This window comes from Monopterus albus, unplaced genomic scaffold, assembly GCF_001952655.1.
Source record: "Monopterus albus unplaced genomic scaffold, M_albus_1.0 scaffold83.1, whole genome shotgun sequence".
NCBI classification, from domain to species: domain Eukaryota; kingdom Metazoa; phylum Chordata; class Actinopteri; order Synbranchiformes; family Synbranchidae; genus Monopterus; species Monopterus albus.
The window spans coordinates 563,766-577,082 of record NW_018127963.1 but is presented as its reverse complement, the minus strand read 5'-3'; the positions used below and the strand labels follow the sequence as shown (position 1 = coordinate 577,082).

Below are 13,317 nucleotides of genomic sequence, written 5' to 3'. Positions count from 1 at the left end.
CTCACCTATGGTCATGAACTTTGGGTCATGACCGAAAGGGCAAGATCCCGGTTACAGGCGGCCGAAATGAGCTTCCTCCGCAGGACGGCTGGGCGCACCCTTAGAGATAGGGTGAGGAGCTCGGTCACCCGGGAGGAGCTCAGAGTAGAACCGCTGCTCCTCCACATCGAGAGGAGCCAGCTGAGGTGGCTCAGGCATCTGTTTCGGATGCCTCCTGGGCGCCTTCCTAGGGAGGTGTTCTGGGCATCTCCCACCTGGAAGAGGCCCCAGGGAAGACCCAGGACACGCTGGAGGGACTATGTCTCTCGGCTGGCCTGGGAACGCCCCGGCATTCCCCCGGAGGAGCTGGAGGAAGTGTCTGGAGAGAGGGAAGTCTGGGCATCTTTGCTTAGACTGCTGCCCCCGCGACCCGGTCCCGGATAAGCGGAAGAAAATTGATGGATGGACCTTTCAAAGAACAGTTACAATGACTAACTGTTTCGGTGTGCATACAGGCATGTGGTCATTTGTTTTAAGATCATATTTTTAAAAAAACAATATTCTTTAAACTGGTTATAATAAAAAAAAAATTGCATTGACAGGACTACCATTATTTCTATGTAAAAGTTCACTGGTCATGAAGTCATGAAGCATTTTCTTGTCCCAGACAGTTATACCATATATAGAAGCATGCCTAAAAGCTACCATGTAAGCAAGAGCTGAGTTTTGATAAAAACCAGACTGTAGTATATATATATATCTCATTACAAAGGTACACTATCTCCTTATACAGAATATCCTTTGCACTGTTCACTGACAAAACATAATTTTTTCGACAGATATAACATAATCATCATAAGCCCCACATCTGCTTCCTCCGTTTCCTGAGGCCAGGCTTATGCTCACATTCAAAATACTCAACCTGCCAATTTAACAGCAACACAGCTAATAGGCTCTTTGTCTGTTACCTGTGGGGTCTCTGGATTCTGGAGCAGCCCAAGACCTACCTGTGCCGGCAATTATTTAAGGTTTTATAAATAGTTTAAAATATACTTTTAAATACATCAACACCCAGACTAGCCAGTCATTTCAGTGGCTTTGCTGTTTCTAATTAATCATTTTAAGTTAGTATTATAATGGCCAATAGCAGCAGTAGTACCAAGAAATATCACATGTCCAAAGACATGCAGCTTAGGTTGACTGGTGACTTTAAATTATCTCTAGGAGTGTGTGTGGTTGTTTGTCTACATGTCAGCCCTGTGATAAACTGGCGATCTGTCCAAGGTGCACCCTGCCTCTTATCCAATGTCAGCTGGGATTGGATCCAGCCCCCCTGGGACCCCATTCAGGAATAAGTGGTATAGATAATGGATGGCTGGACATTGTCAAATCTTGTATGACTAACTATGAACAGCCTCTGTTGGCTGTAAAGAGGTTGTGGAGTCAGCCAGTTACACTTCATAAAAATAAAAGCAATGCAATATTATTGCAACACACTTCAACAGTGATTTATTTGTCTGTTCATTTTTCACAGGAAAGAAGGTTAGTGTTGCAATTGGGCATTTGTCCAAAGCAGCTTCACCCTTTTATGCCCCAAATGGATTCTTCAAGATTGAAAATGTTTAATTTTTAAAATGCTAAAATAAATGTATCTTAAATGTAAAGTTGCTGGTTCTTCACAAAACAGAAGAGTTATTAATATTTGTGCTGATGAAGTTAGAAAAAAAAGCTTGTCTGGCCTTACTTACTTCAGAGTTGTAAATGTGAACCCTCTTTCTATAAATCCCATAATGAGTCTGAAGATTACTTTTCTTCCATTTGTGTTCAGCTTTCCTGCATGCTCTCTTTTTTTAAAAATGCAACACAGGCTTCCTGTTAATAGACTCTTTGTCTGTTACCTGTAGGGCCACTGGATTCTGGAGCAGCTCGAGACCTACAGTACTTGTGCCAGTAATTATTTGAAGTTTTATAAAGGTTTAAATATAATAAATACATAAATACCAGACTAGCTAGTCATTTTACTGGTTTTGCTGTTTCTAATGAATCATTTAAATTCTGTATTATAATGGGCAACAGCAGTAGTAACATGTACAGAACAATATTGTGTGGGGGGTCTTTTTTTCCCTCAGACTATCAACAGGCTCTGTTGGCTGTAAGTGGGTGTGAAGTGTTCTCAGCCTTCTGTTGCATCTATTTTCCCAGATAAGAAAAAGTAAGAGCAGTGCAATATTATTGCAAAACACTTTGATCTGTTTATCTGTTCGTTTTTCACAGGAAAGAAAGTTGCACAAGTAAGGTCAGTGTTGCAACTGAGCATTTATCCAAAGCAGCTTCACCCCTTTTGCACCATGCTTCAAGATTCAAATATTTAATTTTCCATAACTGTTAATATAAGTGTTTTGTTAAATGTCAATTTGCTGGTTCCTCACAGGCAGCCTGATGAAGCAACATGTCCATCCAGTGAGGTGCATGAATGAAGGACAAGAACCAGGAGGAGACCCACTTCCTCAATAATTTGCTGCCATTTAATACAAAATATTACTGGATAGGTATTTACAAAGAGACTGGAGTACAGACCTGGGCAGAAACCAGTAAGAATGTGCCCAGAGAGGCTCAAAACTGCATCAGAGGAGCCAGATAACAATGAGGGTCATCCTGGTTTCCTTGGGCCACACTGTGAAGAGTGTGACCAGATATAATGCTAAAACTGGCTGTGACCTCTTCATGTGATGAGTTAAATAATACATTTTTGTTTGTTTTCTCTGCAGCCATGGCATGCAAACCCTTGTCAGATGTTGCCAAGGTTCTGACCTCTGCTCTGATCCCAATGGGTCTAATCATTATTGTCATCCAGCCGTTTCCACTGTGAACTTGGCTTTCAGTTTGTAGGCGCGCCCAAACTGCTTTGCCACGCCATCCCATTGCACCTTCCAACCACAGCTCCACTTGTGAGGTCTGGTGTGATGAGGGCGACACACTCAGTGGACAGGACCAGATACGCTGTGACCACAATGGCCAGTGGGCACCCAGTGGGCACCCAGTGTTCCAGCACGCAAAAGTAAAGTGACCATCATTATCTCAGACTAATAAAAATGTGTGACTTCCTTTGTTGTACTACTTGAACCCTGTTAGTAGATTGACTGCCATGTTTTACTGATACTTAGTCGGCCTCAGTGTGTAGTCACAACCTGTCCACACTGTGCAGTAGATCAGATGCAGGTCACACATGTTAACACTTTACTTCACACACATTTATGCAGTAGTGGAAGTAGTACTCAGATCCCTTACTTAAGTAAGCAGCAATACCACAGTGCAAAATACTGTTATAAATACAAGTCCTGCATTCAAAAAGTTACTTAAGTAAAAGTACAAAATGATTAGCATCAAAACATACTTAAAGTAAAGGTACTCACATTATACCTTAATGTATATGATATTATTGGATTGTAATTACTGATGCATTATTGTGTTCATCTCATTTAATATTGCAGCTGGTAAAGGGGGAGCTAATGTTAACTACCTTTTTTACTTATTTCAAGCACTACTGGGTAGCATATGAATTTTCCACTGGAGACCAATAATGTTTTATGATACTGCAAGTTTTGTGTTAATCTGGTTCTGAAAAGTAACTAGTAACCAAAGTTATAAAATAGATGTAGTGGAGTTAAAAGGTACAATTTTTGCATCTAAATATAATGAAGTCAAAGTATGTGTTAAAACAAAATGAAAATCCTCAAATATAGTAGATACTTAAAAATTCTACTTAAGAACAGTACTTGAGTAATGTGCTTAATTACTTTTCATCACTACATTTGTGTCTGCAGTGGGAGCACTGTAATTCATTGAGTGTAGGCAGGTTTCCCCTCACTATAAATTATATCAGTGTGATTAATCATACTGCTACCTCATGCTCATACTATGTAACAGTAAAATTTATGATCACCACTGAAAACAACATAACTGCCTTCAAGATATAATGTGGATGAGGACTGTACCTGATAGTCCCACCCACTTTTCCAGTCTGCCAAGAGGGATTGTATGATCCACAGTATTATAAAAGCTGCACTGAGATCAAGCAGCACCAGAACCAACGTTTTACCTGAATCTGTATTGACACAAATGTTTTTTAACACCTTTATCAGTGAAGTCTCAGTGCTGTGGTGTTTTCTAAAGCCAGACTGAAATCTGTCCAAAAGGCTGTTTATCTTTCAGTTGTTCAGCTGAATCAAAAACTACTCTCTCAATAACTTTTTCAGTGAAAGGAAGATTAGAGATCGGCCTGGGATCATTTAACACAGAAGGATCCAGGTTGCATTTCTTTAAAAGGGACTTAACAATTGTGGTTTTAAGTGATTTGGGGAAAATCTCTCACAGGAGCAAGCCACTAACAATTTTTAGTACATCCATTGTTTTATGTGGAGGAATTTATGGCCCATCTGATGTTTTTGATTTGTTCACTTAAAGAAATATGCAAATCTTTACATTTACTTTGCAATAGCAAATGAGGGGCTAATTGAGTTTTGGATTAGTTAGCCTCTCAACAGTGGCAAACAAAGCACAAGAGTTATTGATATTTGCACTGATGAGGTTTGAGAAAAAAGCTCTGTTGGCTGTAAGTGGGTGTGGAGCGTTCTCAGCCTTCTGTTGCATCTATTTCCCGGATAAGAAAAAGTAAGAGCAGTGCAATATTATTGCAAAACACTTTGATTTGTTTATCTGTTCTTTTTTCACAGGAAAGAAAGTTGCACATGTAGGGTCAGTTTTGCAACTGAGCATTTATCCAAAGCAGCTTCACCCCTTTTGCACCATGCTTCAAGATTCAAATATTAAATTTTCCAAAACTGTTAATATACAGTGGTGTGAAAAAGTGTTTGCCCCCTTACTGATTTCTTATCTTTTTGCATGTTTGTCACACTGTAATGTTTCAGATCGTCAAACAAATTTATATATTAGTCAAAGATAACACAAGTAAACACATCATGCAGTTTTTAAATGAAGGTTTTTATTATTAAGGGAAAACAAAATCCAAAACTATAGATCCCTGTGTGAACAAGTGTTTGCCCCCCTGTCAAAACACTGGTTTATCGCACCTGAGTTCAATTTCTTCCTTCAGGATATTTTGGTACACAGCAGAATTCATGGTTCCACTTATCACAGCATGTCTTCCAGGGCCTGAAGCAGCAAAACAGCCCCAGACCATCCCACTACCACCACCATATTTTACTGTTGGTATGATGTTCTTTTTCTGAAATGCGGTGTTACTTTTACGCCACACATAATGGGACACACACCTTCCAAAAAGTTCAACTTTTGTCTCGTCTGTCCACAGAGTATTATCCCAAAAGTCTTGGGGATCATCAAGATGTTTTCTGGCAAAACTGAGACGAGCCTTTATGTTCTTTTTGCTCAGCAGTGGTTTTCGTCTTGGAACTCTGCCATGCAAACCATTTTTGCCCAGTCTCTTTCTTATGGTGGAGTCATGAACACTCAGCTTAACTGAGGCAAGTGAGGCCTGCAGTTCTTTGGATGTTGTTGTGGGGTCTTTTGTGACCTCTTGGATGAGTTGTCGCTGCGCTCTTGGGGTAATTTTGGTCGGCTGGCCACTCCTGGGAAGGTTCTCCACTGTTCCATGTTTTCGCCATTTGTGGATAATGGCTCTCACTGTGGTTCGCTGCAGTCCCCAAGCTTTAGAAATGGCTTTATAACCTTTTCCGGACTGATAGAGCTCCATTATTCTCTTTCTCATTTGTTTTTGAATTTCTTTGGATCTCGGCATGATGTCTAGCTTTTGAGGATCTTTTGGTCTACTTCACTTTGTCAGGCAGGTCCTATTTAAGTGATTTCTTGATTGCGAACAGGTGTGGCAAGAGAAATTGAACTCAGGTGCGATAAACCAGTGTTTTGACAGGGGGGCAAACACTTGTTCACACAGGGCTTTGTAGTTTTGGATTTTGTTTTCCCTTAATAATAAAAACCTTCATTTAAAAACTGCATGATGTGTTTACTTGTGTTATCTTTGACTAATATATAAATTTGTTTGACGATCTGAAACATTACAGTGTGACAAACATGCAAAAAGATAAGAAATCAGTAAGGGGGCAAACACTTTTTCACACCACTGTAAGTGTCTGTCAAAATGTCAAGTTGCTGGTGATAAGAAAAAGTAAGAGCAGTGCAATATTATTGCAAAACACTTTGATCTGTTTATCTGTTCGTTTTTCACAGGAAAGAAAGTTGCACAAGTAAGGTCAGTGTTGCAACTGGGCATTTATCCAAAGCAGTTTCACCCCTTTTGCACCATGCTTCAAGATTCAAATATTTAATTTTCCAAAACTGTTAATATAAGTGTCTGTTAAATGTCAATTTGCTGGTTCCTCACAGGCAGCCTGATGAAGCAACATGTCCATCCAGTGAGGTGCAACAGAAATATAACTTTTATCTGACTTATATTATTTATACATTGTTAATAAATCAACCTAAAGAGTCACTGGCTACACAAACTACATGTGAATATATGCCACTTAGCACAGTGTTCTGTTTAACATACTGCAGCTTAAAGGTTATTTTAATGAATCAGCATGTGTCAGGTTTGGCGTGTACAGATGCCAAACAGAGGTTGTGGTGAACTCAATTAGAAAACCAGACGAACCGAGGTAGCGACAAGTTCTTTACTTGTTGTAAGCAAAACAACTAAACAAACTAAACTAAACAACTTGCTGGATCATAATAGATGTGACGTCAGCAGCTGTAATCAAAGGACTAAGCCAACGTTAAATTTTAAGTTTAGTTTTCAAGTTTCTTTCACTCGACGATTTCGCGGAACTGGAGACACATATTAACACAATTTTGCTGCCTGTACATCAACTGGTGACCCTCTGATCATGACGACATGCTTTTACCAGGACAGGTGTGATTTTTAATTATGCTACGTATTCAGCTATGTGCAGGGCTAGTGACTGTGATCGCTAAAAGAAAAAAACAGACTTTCCCGGCTCACATACAGGCTGCACTCTGGATCACCTACAATAAATTCACAACTATTTTGATAATCGTATAGAAATAACATGAAAAGGTGAGAAAAAGGAATTAAGAAACAGGTAGAGAGGAGGAGAGGCAATGAGTTGGGTGCATAATGGCATCTTAACATCTCGAACGGGTAAGTATAATTTTATTTGCTTTAATTACATTTTATATAGTAGTCATGAACCAATCATCTGTGCCTTAGTTTTTTTTTAAACTGAGCTACAGCTCCTCTGGTCTTCTATTTATCTTTCAGAGTGAGGAGAGAGGAAGTGATGGAGGGCAGGATGAAGTGTAAGACCTTTCATGTGTGGTAAATATCAATTTATCTAATGATGTTAATGATTTTATGTACCGTATTTTCTGCACCATAAGGCGCACCGGATTATAAGGCGCATGCTAAAACGTAACGGAAGCAAAACAGTGAGTTTAGTTGAACTTTATTCTACTATTTAAGAATACAATCACATTATTTTTTAATCAATGTTCTCCCACAAATCCACTTCCGAACCATACATTCATTGATTTTGAATTCTTTCGCAGCTGCTCTATTCCCATTTACAACCGCGTAACTGTAGTTTGAATTGTGCCTCGTAAGCATGTCTCTTCACTGCTGCCATTTTCGGGGGTCCTTAGACCGGTTTAGACTGGTTTATCGCTGCCAGCGTACGTAGTGTACGGATTTCGTCCCTGTGTCAGCGGGAAATGGTCCGACAGTCAATCAAGTGGAGTGCTTACCAAAGTCGCACAACAACATTTTTACAGATTTTGGAACTCAGTGCACACATAAAGTGCACCGGATTATCAGGCGCACAGCCGATTTTTGAGAAAATTTAAGGCTCTTAGGTGCGCCTTATAGTGCGGAAAATACGTTAGTCATCAGTTCCCACTTCATCTGAATTTCTAAATATTCCATTTTGTCTTATATTTGTTTCTTTTCAGGAGTATGGAGGAGAGAAGAAACCAAAAAGTGATATGAATAAGGGAGAAAACAGAACAGAAATAAGCAGACGGCAGAGAAGAGGAGATGGGAGGCGTAATGACATATGAATATTTGGAAATGGTTAGTATAATTTTATTTGCTTTAAAAATTTATTTTTACGGGTCTGGTACAGGCCCCTGCTGGCGGGCTGCTGCTGATTACCTGGCTCAGGTGTGTTCAGTCAGTCAGAAGCTGGAAGATACCATCTTAGATGAAAGTGGAGTGAGGAAAGATAAAGTGAATTGGTATCTTCCAGCTTCTGAATGGCTGAACACACTTGAGCCAGGTAATCAGCAGCAGGTCAGGCAGGGACAGGAAAACAAGCAGGACAGTGGCCCTCGAGGACTGGAATTGGCCACCCCTGGATTACACCCTGTCAGGTGCTGCAGCATCACTTCATCATGATGCACCACTTGGAAAGCTTGTTTAAGGTCATACATTTGTTGCTGGGTGCAGAAGATACATTTCCACTACACAACTTAGAAATATATGTGGTCTTTCTTACTTTATCTGAATATAAATTTAATTTATAATGTTTATATGGTCAATGCTTTATAATGTTAGGTCCTGCTTTGAGATGATGCATGTCTGTCAGAACAAAACTCCAATTCCTGACGAGAGAGACGGCTGGTTGCGGGTCCCTGCAACAACCTCTCTCCAGGGTCAGCTGTCCCCCCAAAGAGTGAGGAGAGAGGAAGTGGTGGAGGGTTGGGTGAAGTGTGAGCCCTCTCATGGACATGGTAAATATCAATTTATCTAATGATGTTAATGATTTTACGTCGTCATCGGTTCCCACTTGATCTTAATTTCTAAACATTATTCCATTAATCCATTTTGTAAGACATTTGTTTCTTTTTTAACTTTTAAGGGAGGATGGAAGACAGAAGGAATGGAGACAGACGATTTGGACCAAAAGAAGTTTCTTTTTTAAGATGGATGTAATTTTGTGTTTCTTATAAGACAGAAGAGTTGGACCAAATGAAGATGTTTTGTTTTTAAGATGGAACAATTTTTTTTGTGTTTTTCTCAGAAGACAGAAGATTTGGTCCAAAAGAAGATGCTTTTGTCTTCTAATTATCTTTCAGAGTGTGGAATCGGTGGACGGTTGGATGAAGTGTGAGTCCTCCAGAGAACGAACCGAACTAGGGCCCCTCCCTGCTGCAGCACTCCTCCTTTTAAGGCCTCCCTCTCCATCTCTGGGTGATGCTGACCCCCGTGCTGACGACCTCCTTCCTCATCAGATGGAACCGGCAGCTGCAGCTCCTCTACCTTTCCAGTTGTCATGTTCACAAAAGATAACGCCTCAAAACACTTCATTGTGTGGTGAAAAGAAACTCCTTTCTTTTATTGGATGTTTAATGGCATTTTACTTTTTATTTCTAGGTTACTGATGTGGTATTTTAGTGCCTCAGGGCAGATGAAATTAGAATTGCTGTTCACTGGAGAAATGTCTCCCCTTAGAGGAAGAGAAACTAGACAGAAAGGAGGATCTTCATGCCAGATGGAAATTTGCACAGTGGTCTGCACGATGTGCCCTTCCTGTTGAACTAGGGCCCCTTAATGGAGCAACGGTTATCCCCTATGGCCCTTCCCTACTCTATAGCCTGGTCACATGTTTCCCCATTGTGCAATCTTGTCACAGCACCACCACCCTGGTATTACGCCAATGTCAGTAACATATAGTGAATAAAAATGATAAGGTATAACAAATCAAGATTAACACATTGGATAGCATAAGACATTAGGGTATGAAAAATCAACAACAATCAGCAGATTACTGTCTCTTATTTGATTACTCTCTTCCTTTGAATGATTTTTATTGATTCAACAATATGGCTAATGGCCTTATGTGAAGTCAACACAACTAATACAAACGGTTATGTAAGAAACTTAATGAATGTCATAATAAACAATCACACTACTGAACTCCAGTGATTAGAAACAATACAATCAATTACATTTCGTACTTTTGTAACATAAACTTCAAATGATTATAGGTAAGAATCAAAATAATCACACGGTTAAAATATATAAGGTAACTTGTATTGATTATATGGTACAGCAAACTATCACTAACTCTGGGTCTATGCATTAAAGCTATTTCTGATTAAACTACAACTATGAGTAAAAATAGCACTGCACTTTATGCGTAAAATATAACTTTATTGTACCCCTTCTCATGGAATAATGCGAGGTAGTTTTTGTTTAAATGATGCTGTTCACCACCTGACACAACAGACAATAGTTAGCAGCACTTAGGATAAATGACTAGGGTCATTTATCAATTTTATGCCCTCAGGCCACAAGAAGACATAAGACAGGAAGAATACAGCAAGCTGCTGGTGTTTTGCAAGTCATGAGAGTCAGCAGATCTCACACATTCTCAGCACCCACAACAGTAGGCACGCCCAAACTGCTTTGCCAAGCCATCCCATCACACCTTCCGACCACAGCTCCACTCGTGAGGTCTGGTGTGATGAGGGCTACATGCTCAGTGGACAGGACTAGATATGCTGTGACCACAACAGCCAGTGGGCAGCCAGTGTCCCAGCATGCAAAAGTGAAGTGACCATCATTATCTCAGACTAATAAAAATGTGTGACTTCCTTTGTTGTACTATTTGAACCCTGTTAATAGATTGACTGACTGCCATGTTTTACTGATACTTAGTCGGCCTCAGTGTGTAGTCACAACCTGTCCCAGGCTGTGCAGCAGATTAGATGCAGGTCACACCTGTTTACACTTTACTTCACACTCATTTATGTTTGTATTGCAAACAACACTGCCATTCAATGTGTGTAGGCAGGTGCTGTTTCCCCTAACTATAAATTATGTCAGTGTGATTATTCATACTGCCACCTCATGTTCATGGTATGTTAAATATTAGTTCAAACTGACATATCCCATACAGACACTGATTTACTCTGAATGGCCATTTTGTGACTGATGTCTGTATTCCACCACTGTAAAAAAATAAAAAAATGCTCCCCCATTTTAAGTCCTGTTAAGGGCAATGTAACATTCGTGGACACTCTCGAGTCTCTTCCCTTTGGCCTACAATGTTATTTCACCTGCCAGGAAGGCTACTCTCTGACTGGGAACAGTGCACTCACCTGTCTGTCTTCAGGACAATGACGAGTTTATCATAAGTATCAAAAAAAAAAAAAGCTATGACATTAACTTCTCATATTTGGAATCAGCATTTAGGTCTGACAAATACAACTTTTTGTCACGCTGTTTCAGACAGGTTTGTTTGGTCTGAAGCTGTTGGTCATACTTTTTGTTCAATTATTTATGGAACCCTGGTGCCACCTACTGGCCAAGGCTCCACAAAGGATGAACTGTAGTCACCCACAGTCCCCTTCCATTTATGGCTCCCACTGTAACTTTGAATGCAGTGAGGGTTTGTCGCCAAGGGGAACATCATCAGTGACATGCAACAACTCAGGCCACTGGAGTTAGGATCTCCCCAGCTACCAGCATGAGTGCCCACTAGGGCACTTACATTTACTAGTTTTGTCTTGCAGTCCTTGCATGCAAACAGCTGTTCTTATGTAATTGTACTTTCAGTCCTTTGTGGCAATACACTGTGAGGCTATCAGTGCCTTGTTTTTACTCCTTTCCATTAACTGCTCTTATCCTCTGTGGAATTTCAGCTATTGCTCCCAGTGTCTTTTCACCTGTCTTGCTGTTGTCCTCCATAGTAGCTTTGTTTACTCATATTTGACCTTCACCATAGTAACTTGTATACTGCAGGGTTAATTACTGAAGTGGCATAAAAGCTCTGAGATTGCCAAACAGCCACAAAGTGTCAGTTTAGCACATCTAGAGTCTAGAAAGCTCCTGTCACTGAATGATGAGGAGGTGATCTATTATCAGTCTCACACTAGGCACTGATCCAACACTGAGGGGCAATTTACTACCTCCACAGTAACTACAGTATATTCAACCGAATGGCTTGAACTGAAATTCACATGATATTATATATTAGGGGTGATATGCATATACAGTCAAGCCTGAAATTATTCATACCCCTGGCAAATTCTGACTTAAAGTTACTTTTATTCAACCAGCAAGTTTTTTTTCACAGGAAATGACACAGGCGTCTCCCAAAAGATAATAATACGATGTACACGAGGAATCATTGTGGAACAAAACATTTCTCAGCCTTTATTTACATTTGAACAAAAAGTGGCATGTCCAAACTTATTCATAGCCTTTTCAATAATCAATAGAAAAGCCTGTATTGGCTATTACAGCAATCAAACGCTTCCTATAATTGCTGACCAGCTTTTTGCATGTCTCCACTGGTATTTTTGCCCATTCATCTTTAGCGATGAGCTCCAACTCTTTCAGGTTGGAGGGTCTCCTTGCCATCACCCTCAGCTTTAGCTCCCTCCACAGATTCTCAATTGGATTCAAGTCAGGACTCTGGCTGGGCCACTGCAAAACATTAATGTTTTTGTCTGCTAACCATTTCTTCACCACTTTTGCTGTGTGTTTTGGGTCGTTGTCATGCTGAAATGTCCACTGGTGCCCAAGGCCAAGTTTCTCTGCAGACTGCCTGATGTTGTTGAGAATTTTGATGTAATGCTCCTTTTTCATGGTGCCGTTTAGTGTGATTAGGTTCCCTGGTCCACCGGCTGAAAAACACCCCCAAAACATTAGGTTCCCACTACCATGTTTGACAGTGGGGATGGTGTTCCTAGGATTGAAGGCTTCTCCTTTTTTACACCAAATGAAGGCTACATCATTGTGGCCAAACAATTCAATTTTTGTTTCATCTGACCATAAAACAGAAGACCAGAAGTCTTCTTCTTTGTCCAGATGAGCATTTGCAAAGGCCAAGTGGCCTTTTGTGTGCCGTATCTGGAGAAGTGGTGTCCTCCTTGGTTTGCATCAGCAAAAGACGTGAGCTACTGAGCATGTGGAATGTCTGTCCTATGGAAACTCAGACAAGCTAGGTCACATGACCACTAATTTCAGAAGAAAATAGGAACTGAATGGATTCACTCAACACTGTTACATTGTATTAAATCAAGTGGCTTTTGTGATTATAACAAGTTTTCAGTTTTAGTTTAACCTACTAAAGTGGGTTGTGTTTTAAAAGCTAACACAGGTGTATTAATTAATTTGGACACAGATGCATTTAATTAATTGAGCATGTCATAAAGTTCACTTTTTTGAGTGTTGGATAATTAGTTTTTCTATTGTGACGATGTGAATTATTTCTGGAGGGATATGCCGAGCTGGCTACAGGTGAAAGAGCTTCCACCCTTCAGCAGTGGAAAATGTCAAGTTTGGCTTGTTTGTCAGCGATAATCTACTGTTACTGG

At 40.1% G+C, this 13,317-nt stretch overlaps 2 long non-coding RNA genes across 2 annotated transcripts; both read left to right on the top strand.

Moving 5' to 3' along the window:
- Positions 1-6,968: 6,968 nt before the first annotated feature.
- Positions 6,969-8,059, top strand: LOC109964072 (uncharacterized). The gene is made up of 3 exons (XR_002275467.1): positions 6,969-7,135; positions 7,256-7,312; positions 7,942-8,059. It is a non-coding gene; the product is annotated as an uncharacterized LOC109964072 (long non-coding RNA).
- Positions 8,060-8,310: 251 nt separating this feature from the next.
- LOC109964071 (uncharacterized) lies at positions 8,311-10,967 on the top strand. Its single transcript, XR_002275466.1, has 3 exons — positions 8,311-8,412; positions 8,546-8,721; positions 9,067-10,967. It is a non-coding gene; the product is annotated as an uncharacterized LOC109964071 (long non-coding RNA).
- Positions 10,968-13,317: the final 2,350 nt, after the last annotated feature.